Source organism: Somniosus microcephalus, chromosome 25 (assembly GCF_052327205.1).
Source record: "Somniosus microcephalus isolate GS21.2 chromosome 25, FLI_Smic_1.0, whole genome shotgun sequence".
In the NCBI taxonomy this organism is placed as follows: domain Eukaryota; kingdom Metazoa; phylum Chordata; class Chondrichthyes; order Squaliformes; family Somniosidae; genus Somniosus; species Somniosus microcephalus.
In genome coordinates, this window is record NC_141011.1 from 37,004,341 (window position 1) to 37,016,930 (window position 12,590).

The 12,590-nt window shown below is 45.4% G+C and overlaps 1 protein-coding gene across 2 annotated transcripts in view; it reads right to left on the reverse strand.

Annotated features, from left to right (window-relative positions):
• The window catches only part of klhl21 (kelch-like family member 21), a 35,494-nt gene extending 22,920 nt beyond the window's left edge, over positions 1-12,574 (reverse strand). The window contains exon 1 of one of the 2 annotated variants that reach the window (XM_085967231.1): positions 12,495-12,574. The gene's annotated coding sequence lies outside the window, so the exon portion shown is untranslated. The remainder of the gene's footprint in view (positions 1-12,494) is intronic. The other variant, XM_085967230.1, reaches the window with a different exon arrangement.
• Positions 12,575-12,590: the final 16 nt, after the last annotated feature.

Here is a 12,590-nt window from a genome sequence, read left to right on the forward strand (position 1 = left end):
AAATGCCACAATAATGCTGTGGACTGACTCGTGTGTCACTATAACAATAATAGAATGGGCACTGAGGGTTATTTAAGGAGGGGGGCCCAACAAAAGTAGAGGGAATGAGGCAGAGAGAAAGAAATTATTTAAGGCAATCGGTTGTTTTTTATCCGATTTTAATCACTCCACCATTGGTGGCCGTGCCTTCAGCCACCTAGGCCCCAAGTTCTGGAATTCCCTCCCTGAACCTCTCCGTCTCTCTCCTCCTTTAAGTCGCTCCTTAAAACTCTTTGACCAAGCTTTTGGTCACCCAGCCTAATATTTCTTTATGTGGCTCAGTGTCAGATTTTGTTTGATAACGCTCCTGTGAAGCGCCTTGGGACGTTTATACTACTTTAAAGGCGGTATATAAATGCAAATTGTTGTTGTCTCCGAGCTACCTAAGTTTTATATAAAAAGCACAAGTAGAGTCAAAATATCCGCACTATATTGCTTTTATTCCCGATCAGCAGAAAATGTTCCTCAGAAATCTTCTATTATGGCTACCATGCAAATTCTTGTCGCTAGGCGGCGCCACAACAAAATAACACCGCCGGCATACGTTGTAGTACCGCATGCCAACCGCTGGGTGGCGCCTTGCACCAAGGATGGCTACAGCGCCATCTATTGGCGGAAGTCGAGCACTACATCAATATAGAACTGCATTACAGTGCCTCTTAGTGGCAACATTCCGGTACTACAGCAATGACTGCACTGCAAGAGGATTTTCTGCTGGGTTTAAAAAAAAGTCACAAGATTACAAAATAAATACAGAGAAGAAAGCTATTCAGTTCATTCTACCTCATCCATCCAGAAAGACCTTACAATCTCCCCCAATCGCACCACATCAAACGGTTTGCTGTTTGTGGGACCTTGCTTTACGCAAATTGGTTGCTACGTTTCCTACAACAGTGGCTATGCTTCAAAAGTATTTCATTGGTTGTAAAGCACTTTGGGACATCCTGAGGTCGTGAAAGGCGCTATACAAATGCAAGTTCTTTCTTTTATAAATGATTCCAGTACTTTTGCCGTGGCTACTATACGTGTCCATTCCAAGTGCGGATCATTCTTTGTAAAGAAAAACTTCCTGACATCAGTTCTGAATTTGCCGTTTACTAGTTTGTCCCCTTGTCCAGTCACAGTGTTCCACATCCACCCGTCTGTGGTATTTTTCAGTTCATGTACCTCTATGAGGTTCCCTCTTACTCATCCCCTTTCAGGTCTATAAAGCTCGTCCCACAGCAGAAGAGGTGATGTCTAAAGCTTTGCTGCTGGTATCCTACACAAACTGCAGACAATTGCCTACAGAGAGTGAGATGCAGTTGGAGACACATTGTTGGGAAAGAGCAAGGGTTGCACAAAACACAGAAACTGCCTGGGCTAATCCAAGGTGAACCAGTGTTGTTAGTTGGCTTCCAACTTCCTAGTTCCAAACCATTAGTTTAGGGTCGAAAGGAACAATGGCGCAGTGAAAGCTCCTTCACTGTATTCTCCAGTATATCTAAGGGCCATTGTAAGTGGGACAAACCCGGGTCTGACAGATCGCAGCGAGCTGGTGCACACCAAAAAAATCTCCAATCTCCAGTTCAGGAACGCGAGGTTTGTCCATTTCATTGTGTTCTATACAAATGGGGTCTGCACCCCAAGTGCTAAACACCCAATAGGTTCCAGAATTTAAATTTTCTTAATTTGCTCTCGGGATGTGAGCGTAGCTCGTCAGCTCGGCATTTGTTGCCCAGGAAGGTTTGATACAATTGTGTGTACTAGGCCACTTCAGACAAACCACATTGGTGTGGGACTGGAAACAAATATAGGCCAGACCAGGTAAGGACAACAGATTTCCTAAGGGACATTATTAGTGAACCAGTTGAGTTTTTACATCAATCCTATAGCTACATGGTCACATTTAATGATACCAATGTTTAATTTCCAGATGTTCAAAACAGATTCCAAATTCTCATACTGCCGTGGTGGGAGTTGAACTCATGTTCTCTGGATTCTAGTCCAAAACTCTGGATTACTAGTCCAGTAATATAAAATCGCTACACTACCTTACCGTACCACTGCAATTCCTGATCTCAGGTGTGACACTGTGGAGAGACGAAGGAAAACATCACTTTAGTTCCCCCATTCTCAACCTTGATGCATCTTCTGAGGGTGTGTAGGGGCACGGAGACAGAAATAACAAATAAAGAGGAAAAGCAGCAGCTCAGTCGGTATCTGTGAAGGGGACATACTCAAGATCTCATAACTTGTTTTTTTCTCCTTCCAGATGCTGTGTCTCATGCCAGCATCTTCTGTTTTTAATAACAGGGCTGGTGTCAGCTTGGCTTAGTGGGCCGCACTCTCACCTCTGGGTCAGCAGGCCGTGGGTTTGACAACCCCTGCCTCACAACCTGGGCTCACAGCCCACTGCGATACTGAGGGAGTGCTGAACTGTCAGAGGTGCTGTCCTTCAGATGGGACGTTAAACCAAGGCCCCTGTCTGTCTTTTGAGGTGGATGTTGAAGGTCCCCTGGCTGTTTGGAGAACAGGCCTTCTCCCAGTACCAACATTCCTCCCGCAATCACCATCACAACAGGTTAGACGTTCATTGCTGTTGGTGGGATTACATAGGATATATGGCACAAACAGGCCATTCGGCCCAACCAGTCCATGCCGGCGTTTATGCTCCACTTGAGCCTCCTCCCGTCTTTCCTCTTCTAAATCTATCAGCATAACCCTCTATTCCCTTCTCCCTCGTATGCTTGTCCAGCCTCCCCTTAAATGTATCTATACTATTCGCTTCAACCACTCCCTGTGGTAGCGAGTTCCACATTCTCACCACTCTTTGGGTAAAGAAGTTTCCTCTGAATTCCCTATTGGATTTCTTGGTGACTATATTATATTGATGGCCTCTAGTTATGCTCTTCCCCACAAGTGGAAACATTCTCTGTGTCCACTCTATCGAAACCTTTCATAATTTAAAGACCTCTATTAGGTCACCCCTCAGCCTTCTTTTTTCAAGAGAAAAGAGACCCAGCCTGTTCATCCTTTCCTGACATGTATACCCTCGCATTTCTGGTATCATCCTTGTAAATCTTCTCTGCACCCTCTCCAGTGCCTCTATATCCTTTTTATAATATGGAGACCAGAACTGTACACAGTAACTCCAAGTGTGGTCTAACCAAGGTTCGATACAGGTTTAGCATAACTTCCCGACTTTTCAATTCTATCCCTCCAGAAATAAACCCTAGTGCTTGGTTTGCTTTTCTATGGCCTTGTTAACCTGTGGTGCTACTTTTAGTGATTTGTGTATTTGTACTCCGAGATCCCTTTGTTCCTCTACCCCACCTAGACTCGCACCCTCCAAGTGATAAGTGACCTCCCTATTCTTCCTACCAAAATGTAATAGTTCACATTTATCTGTGCTGAACTTCATTTGCCAATTATATGCCCATTCTGCAAGTTTATTAATGTCCTCCTGTAATTTGTTGCAGTCCCCCTCAGTATTGACTATCCCCCAATTTGGTGTCATCTGCAAATTTAGAAATTGTGTTTTTGATTCCAAAGTCTAAATCATTAATGGCCCAGTAATTCCTCTCCCAACGCGCGAGTACGGATGGGGTACTCACGCGTGTGCCCGGAGGAATTGCCGGTTTTCAGCATGCACAGCGCATGCGGGGAAAACCGGCATTTCCTCTCCTCTGACCCAAGGGGTTAAGAGGCTGAACGCGTGCGCGCAGGAGGCTGAACGCGTGCGCGCAGGAGTCTGCGCGTGCAACTTGGATTTCCTTTATTTTTAGAGAGTTGCGCATGTGTAAAGGCCTCCGGTTTTTACGCATTGAAAAACCACACGTAAGTACTTAGTTTTACAGGTAAGTGGTCTATTAATACAATTTATAAAAAAAATTTCCACAGGTTTATTATTTTTAAAGAATTTACAGTAAGGCAAGTTTAGTTTTAGCCCTGATTTTTTATATAATAATTTTTTTCAAATTTTAAAATTATTGTTTAAAATAGTTTTTTAGTTATTTATGGCTCATTTAAGTAGTGCAATGTTTTTTTAAATTTTCTTTCAACTTTAAGTAGTGTTTTGGGGCCAGGAGTTTTCATGAGTTTGACAGCTCTTACTCTCAAACTCATGAATGAACTTTTGCAACCTCCCATTGGTTGCCCTGTGCTCACGTGATCCCAGCCGGCTCATCGCACTAAGTACGCTGCTGGGTCACGCATGCACAGCGCGGCAGGACCTCAAGCGGGCCAGTGAGAGGAAATGCAATGCGGGCCAGGATTCAAATGTCAGCGCGCCGGGTAAGTGCACATCGGGGGCTTGCACGCGCGGCAAGCTCCCGATCCTAATTTCAGGGCCAATGTAAATTGTGAACATCAGTGTTCCCCGCACTGATCCTTGTGGAACACCACTACCCACCTCCTGCCACTACCCTTTACTCCTACTCTCTGCTTTCTGTCCTGAAGCCAGCCAGCTATCCATTCTGCTACTTGTCCCCTGACTCCGCATTCTCTGACCTTGTTCATCAGTCTATCATGGGGTACCTTATCGAAGGCCTTTTGAAAATCCAGATAAATGACATCTACTGCATTACCCTTGTCTTGGCACAGATCGGACGTTTACAAGTCACCACGCTCCAGAAAGCCAGGAAGTAATTAATTGTGTGAAACGTCGAGATATATTTCAATGGCGCTGTATAAATGCGGGCATGGAGTTTCCACTCGGAGTGCAATCAGCAGAATGCGCTGGACACGGCACCAGTGCTGCCAAGGTGAAGTTACACTCAAGGTTCTGCGCAAACTCTCTAGCCTAAACCCAAACGTAAAATCTCCCGCGCATCAGTGCAATCGATCGTAATCAATTCGCGACTGGAACAGGGCAATCCTCCAACATCACAAGGGAGTGGGGTGGCCAGGAAATGAGCCATTCTTCAACTGACTGATTTAATGCTCCTGGTCTTACTTTTTAAATTGGCTTCAATTGGCTGCTTTGATCTGCCCGTGGTACACAATACCCGTGATCAACAGTCAATTGAAGTCACACAGGTACACCCTGCTCTGCCGTAATTGACTGAATTTAGACCAATTTAAACTGAATTTAGACCAATTTAAACTGAATTTAAAAGTAATCCCAGCAGCAGCAAGAGAAACACAACAGGCAGCCAGGCTTCAATTGGCCAATAGCAAAATACTGCAGATGCTGGAAATCGAAAATAACAACAGAAAATGCTGAAAAAACTCAGCAGGCCAGGCAACATCCGTGGAGAGAAATTAGAGTCGACGTTTCGGGTGGACCCTTTTTCACTGCAGGTACAGGTGATTAACGCTGGAGTCATGTGACCACGGGTACCTGCGCGCCCGAGAATCTGGACACAATGTGATGAACACCCCCAAACGGGCATAATCGGCAGAAACTCGTCACTGTGACCTGGGAACGTGGACAGTTTTGCGGGCGGGGAATGCTTCGGCTGAATGGACATTTGTACTGGCATAAAGGATTGCAGATACTCCAGTGTAAAATGTTTATGGGCGTAACTCATCTATGCTTAAAATTCCACTGCTATCTAGGCAGAAATCACTCGGACACTCGATGCGGTGAAGTATTTCCCTCCTATTTTCACGTGTTGTGCGGGTGCAGCTGCACCAGGCTGTGTCCTGATGGTTGGCAGGCGGCAGCGTCCGATAGGGATACTGCAACTGGATTTGTATGAATATCGTTCCCATTCTCCGAGTCAATAGAAGACACTAGTTACATGGTCATTAACCCAAACCTTTCAATCACAAAATAACAGGCCTCCTGCCCGCCTCACCCAGCCCAAGACACTCCATTAATGGCAAACTTACAAAAGGGCCCTGAATACCAGCACAAAAAAAACCAACGAGATCACAGCCTATTGCTAGGAGACTGGTCTACAATCCAGACAGAGAATTCACTGCACTACATGGTGTCAGTCACAGACAGACTGGTCTCAGTGCGAAACTTAAACCAGTCTCTCCTCAGCTCCACAATTCTTTATGGCCAGTGCCCCTCTGATCTTTCTCTCTTCTTCCTAATTCCCATATACTCGATCCTACACACTTCCCTTCTCCCAGTATCCTTACTGTATTGAAATCAGGACACCTTGCACCCTGTCCTACCCTAACTCATTCTTTCCTGGGACTTCAGAACTATCGAGCTCCTCACTTCCCTCAGTCATCCATCCCTCTTACAATCCATAGGCTTTAAAAACCCAAACTTGGCATCGCATAGTCACTACTCAATTTACCGCACCTTCATTCCCAGCTTGGTGCTGTCCTGGGCCATGAGCCTTGACCTAGGTTTCTCAATATTAAAAACAGGTTCCCGAGTGATCCAAGATACGAGCCCGTGTTCCATGTGCAGGGAACCACGGGACAGATTTCGGGGAAAAGCACCAGCACGAATGGGGAAACAACTGCGAATGCACAACCATTTAAAACCAGAATTGTGACTTACAAAGTTTCTGGCTGTGAACAGCCCTCGCTGTCAAGAGGAAGCTTTATACAGACAAGCAATGTAAAAAAAAACCCACCACATCACTGGTCTGCACAGGTAATCCGAGCACTCAGCCCACACAGGACATGACAGCTCCTGACATCCAGTGTCCCAGCAGAGGCAATTTACACTCATCACACCACTCTCCTGCCCAAAGCTGATGCTGCAACACACATCATGTCAGCACTTTACTCTGCATTGAAAACGCGCCTATGAAGCGACTTGGGACGCTTTACTACATTAAAGGTGCTATATAAATGCAAGTTGTTGTTGTTGCTGCATTTCCACAGGTGCAAATGGGGCAAAATAAACTGACAAATACTCCAACACCAATGCACAAGTCCCTTGTCGACTCCCTTTAGGTTTGTGTGCGAGAGACTTCCCCGATACTCGGCCGGTTCAGGTAGCGAGTGTTGCCAAACAGACGAGGACGGTCCCGGCCTATGCTGCGTTAGCTGACCTCAGCAGAGACAGTACAGCACTCCCGGGGTAGGGGGGGTAAATCAGACAGGGCTCCTGCTCACTCCGCAGTGACCCGCGCTGGAAAGTGTGTGTATGGGTCAGCCGTGGCTCAGTGGGTAGCACACTCGCCTCTGAGTCAGAAGGTTGCGGGTTCAAGTCCCACTCCAGGGACTTGTGCACATTAAGCTAGGCTGACACTCCAGTGCAGCATTGAGGGAGTGCTGCACTGTCAGAGGTGCCATCTTTCAGATGAGACGTTAAACCAAGGTCCCGTCTGCTCTCTCAGGTGGACGAAAAAGATCCCATGGCACTATTTTGAAAAAGAGCAGGGGCGTTCTCCCCAGTGTCCTGGCCAATATTTATCTCTCAACCAACATAACAAAAATAGATTATCTGGTCATTATCACATTGCTGTTTGTGGGACCTTGCTGTGTGCAAATTGGCTGCCGCATTTCCCTACATTACAACAGTGACTGCACTTCAAAAGTACTTCATTGGCTGTAAAGCGCTTTGAGACATCCAGTGGTTGTGAATGGCGCTATAGAAATGCAAGTCTTTCTTTTTTTTTATTGGGTGAGGATAAGAGGAGGCTCAGCTAATCCCCCCACCTCCACACCCCATAGAAGAGCCTGCTCATGCTCGCTGCCTAGGCTCACGCTCGCTGCCTAGGCTCACGCTCGCTGCCTAGGCTCACGCTCGCTGCCTAGGCTCACGCTCGCTGCCTAGGCTCACGCTCGCTGCCTAGGCTCATGCTCGCTGTCTAACCAATAACTGAAATCATACCACAGTGTCACAGATATACAGCAACACAGATAGATATACACAGTTACACACACACAGATAAATATACAGTTACACACACACACACACACAGATAGATATACAGTCACACACACACACAGCTAGATATACAGTTACACACACACAGATAGATATAGTTACACACACACAGATAGATATACAGTCACACACACACACAGCTAGATATACACAGTTACACACACACACAGAGATAAATATACAGTTACACACACACACACAGATAGATATACACAGTTACACACACAGAGATAGATATACAGTTACACAAACACACAGATAGATATACAGTTACACACACACAGAGATATACAGTTACACACACACACAGATAGATATACAGTTACACAGAGATAAATATAGTTACACACACACAGATAGATATACAGTTACACACAGATAGATATACAGTTACACACAGAGATAGATATACAGTTACACACACACACAGATAGATATACATAGTTACACAGAGATAGATATACAGTTACACACACAGATAGATATACAGTTACACACACACAGAGATAGATATACAGTTACACACACAGAGATAGATATACAGTTACACACACACACACACAGATATACACAGTAACACACACACAGGTATACACAGATAAACAGGCAGATGAACACATAGCATGTTATTATATATGTAGAGAGAAGTATTATACACAACGTGTGTTACATGGTACTAATTGATCCCCATGGTGTTGCTTACATGTAGTCTGGGGTGAGGCTGTTAACTTGTCCTGTCTCTTTAAGGACACTGCTCCAAACAGGCCTATCCAGGGAATTGTAGGTATAATGGAGTGCTGAGGTCAATCAGAGGGCAGTTGTAACTCCTTATAAATTTCAGGCTCCAGACTAACTTAAAAAAAAAAAAGTCGTTTTACATCAGTACCAGTCAGATGCGTGTTGGACACTGGGCACAAGACTAAATGAGAGGTCACACATTAGAATAACTCAGTAACTCATGGCAATTGGAAATTAAACCCGTCTGCCCACTTGATCCCTGGTCTAACATTGTAATCTCATTGAATACAGTGTTGGTTGGCGAGGAGTCTGCTGGGGTTTTTCCATCCCTATTTTCTCTCTTTTCCTCCTGAAGTTGCCAAGGAATACAGGAACTTGCAGCTCCCCAAAGTGGTCATTCAACAATTGTGAGCCTGGATAGTCAGATTTTAATCACCCCACCATTGGCGGCCGTGTCTTCAGCTGCCTCGGCCCATAGCTCTTGAATTCTCTTCCTAAACCTCTCCGCCTCCTTTAAAACACTCCTTAGAACCTACCTCTGTGACCACCTCTCCTAATATCTCCTGATGTGGCTCGGTGTCAATTTTTGTCTGAAAACGCTCCTGTGAAGCGCCTTGGGACGTTTTACTACGTTAAAAGGTGCTATATAAATGCAAGTTGTTGTTGGTGTGTTGGGAGGATATTTGGCCACAAGTGGCATCACAGCCAAATCCTCAATCCTGTCCTCACCCAATGCCCAGCAGTGCACCTCCCAACAGAGTCACTCGATAGCCATCGGGTGCAGAAATGCTGACTGATTTTTCTGTTCCTCAGACCAAGGGTGCCGAGGCCAATTATTGCTCACTCCCCCCTCCCCTCCCCCACCCAGCACTACTGCCCCAGCGGAGAGCACCTAACGCAGCACAGACAGAACCCGGAATCGTCTGGTCTTCTTTAAGATTCATTCTGGTAATATGGGTATCACAGGCAAGGCCAGAATTTGTTGCCCGCCCTTTGAGAAGGTGGTGATGGGGGGTTTCTTCTTCAACTGCTGGAGTATGGCTCAGTACCAAATCCCCATGGTACACTCACCCACCGTGCCATCAGTGAAACTGACAGCTTGTACGTTTCATTAAACAACCAACGGTGAAGGTCACTAACCCAAGGGAAAATAAACTAGCTGTTTGCATTCTGATTGACTGGAGTTTAGTGTGGGTCCATCATTATAAAATTAACAGCATATTTCCTTTGATTTGCATAACACGCACCATCTGGAATGAGAGAGGGACAAGGACCAGGCTCAGAATTGCAAACATATTCACTGAGTTTTCACTCCCCGCCCTTACCAAAAACAGGTTTTGCTGCTTAAGGGGTGTCCAGTTATTACCACTTGAAGCATTTCTTTTTACACCTGTGCTAATAGATGGACTGGAGGCAGCGACAGCGCTGCATCGCCACTCAGACCGAGCACACATTAACTCCTTGTTGCAGGAAGGATGTGTGCACAGGGATGCAATGCAGCTCGAGGTAGATCGTTAAATATTTACAATGTACATTAGCTGATCTCCCGTGGCATTGCTCACAGGGATGTCGGAGGCCTGGTGGTGACCTGGCCTGTCCCATTAAGGCGAATACTCTAGACAGTCAAATCCAGGGAACGGTAGCAACTTATAAACTGCTTAGGGGCTACTTGTCGTAGCCGATGTGGTTGTCCGCTCCGGCTGCCTGCCTCTCCTGTGGTTACGTTTGCGCCCGGGTGTTCCTGGAGATGAAGCACGCGGTATCCACTGGTACGTTTCAGTCCTCCCATGACCAGTGGGCACCGTAGGGACTGAAGTGTGTCATGGACACTGTAAATAATATGATTTAATTTGACAAGTTTCCTTTGTTTTATTTATAATTTGGGTTTTTATATGTCCCTTTAAGGGTGCACTTTTTGTTAATTTGATTTTGATAGGCGACACAGTGTCCTCCTCACCAACCAATCAGAAGAGTAGCGGGCACTTGTAACCGTGGGAATTTCAGGCTCCAGGTAAATGACTGGCTTTCAGTTTCTTTTTACATTATTAAAAAGAGGATTGTTTTTGCAAAACACAATACATTATTCTGCTGCTAAAATATAAAATATAAGGCAGCAAAGGTTTACAATGTTATGTAAACACTGGGTGAGTTTATATATATGTCAGTTAAGAGACTGCAGACATTGTGGTTCCAGTTTTTCTGTTGCTGGGAGAGTTTCTCTGTACATTACAAATGAGTGCCTTTGTTGCTTCAAATGTCCCACTCCCAAAATGTGACAGAAATGTGTATTAGACACTGAATGATAACCATTTGAAATACACACTTATGTAAGGTATTTAATTATAATATTGCACTGAAAGATTACCCAATTAACACATATAAACAGGCGAAAGTCCTCAATGAAAATGGCAGCATTCCTGTTTATCTTCATAATGAATGAGCCACTAATGAACTCATGAAATATGCGATTATCAACAACCACAATTAAACCATAGGTGGTCACTGCCCAGGAGGCCATTCAGCCTGTCGTTTCTGTGCTGGCTCTTCGCTACAGCAATCCAAAACTAATCCCACTCTCAACCCATAGCCCCGTATCTGCCTCTGCTTCAAACACTTATCTAGTTATTATCCATTAACAGCAACACTGCATTTATTTGGCGTCTTCAATGCCAAAAAGTGCTTCAATGGTGGCCGCATCAAAAATTCAAAGTATTCCATGCTCCACCAACCCTCTATGTAAAGAAAGTTCTCCCCATTGCTCTCCTCACTCTCTAAACTGATGGATGTTGTGTATAAACCACCCCAACTCCTCGATTAAATTCCAGCCTATAACTCACTCCCGGGTATCTGTTATTCTATATATAAACCACCCGAACCCCGCGATTAGATTCCAGCCTGTAACTCACTCCCGGGTATCTGTTATTCTATATATAAACCACCCGAACCCCGCGATTAAATTCCAGCCTGTAACTCACTCCCGGGTATCTGTTATTCTATATATAAACCACCCGAACCCCGCGATTAGATTCCAGCCTGTAACTCACTCCCGGGTATCTGTTATTCTACATATAAACCACCCGAACCCCTCGATTAGATTCCAGCCTGTAACTCACTCCCGGGTATCTGTTATTCTACATATAAACCACCCGAACCCCGCGATTAGATTCCAGCCTGTAACTCACTCCCGGGTATCTGTAATTCTATATATAAACCAGCCGAACCCCTCGATTAAATTCCATGTAATTCTCGAACAACGGTGAAAATAATGGTGAAAAATAAAATGACTATGATTAATTGAAATTAGCAAAACACTATCGAGTTACACAGTTAAAAACAGGCTGCACGGAGCGCTGTAACGTTTAACTACAAGTGTCTACTTTCATAAAGCTCTGGTTAAATGAAAGCCAAAAATAGTCCGTCCCTGATGTACAGAGAGTGAATGAGAGAGAGTGACTGGTGGTGACGTGGGCCCCACAGGCTGGAAACACCCTGTCCCCGTCTCCCCGACACGTGCAAATCGTAGATCCACAATAAAGGGCTGGAGACACGGCGAGGAGATGAACCGCCCCCGTTACACGTAGTGAAAACCTTTGTCATTGCAAAAGGCGCGACTCCCAGCCCTTTAGGAAAATAAATAAACACCTAGACCGATCCCTTGTATATTAAATAACAGGAGAGGGTTGGGCTGAGGACAAATGTAGCAGGAAGATATATAAAAATTCCCCGATTAACCCTCGGCTACCTGCAACGCCGGAGGGTGGATTGGCGAGATTGAAGAGACGATGGGACTGACACGGGTCTGTTTCCTGGCGCTGGGATCTCTCTCTGCTCCGCTCCCACCCCCACCCACTGGAACAAGGAGGGAGGGAGGGAGACAGACTCCGGAGAAAGGAAATAGGGAACTGGGAGCAGAATCAGCTGCACTTACCGGGAATCTACTCACGACAGCCGCCCCGCCGACTTCCCCATCACCCACCGTGCACTTCAGAAGTGAATTTGGAGATAAGGGTAAAAAAAAACTTCT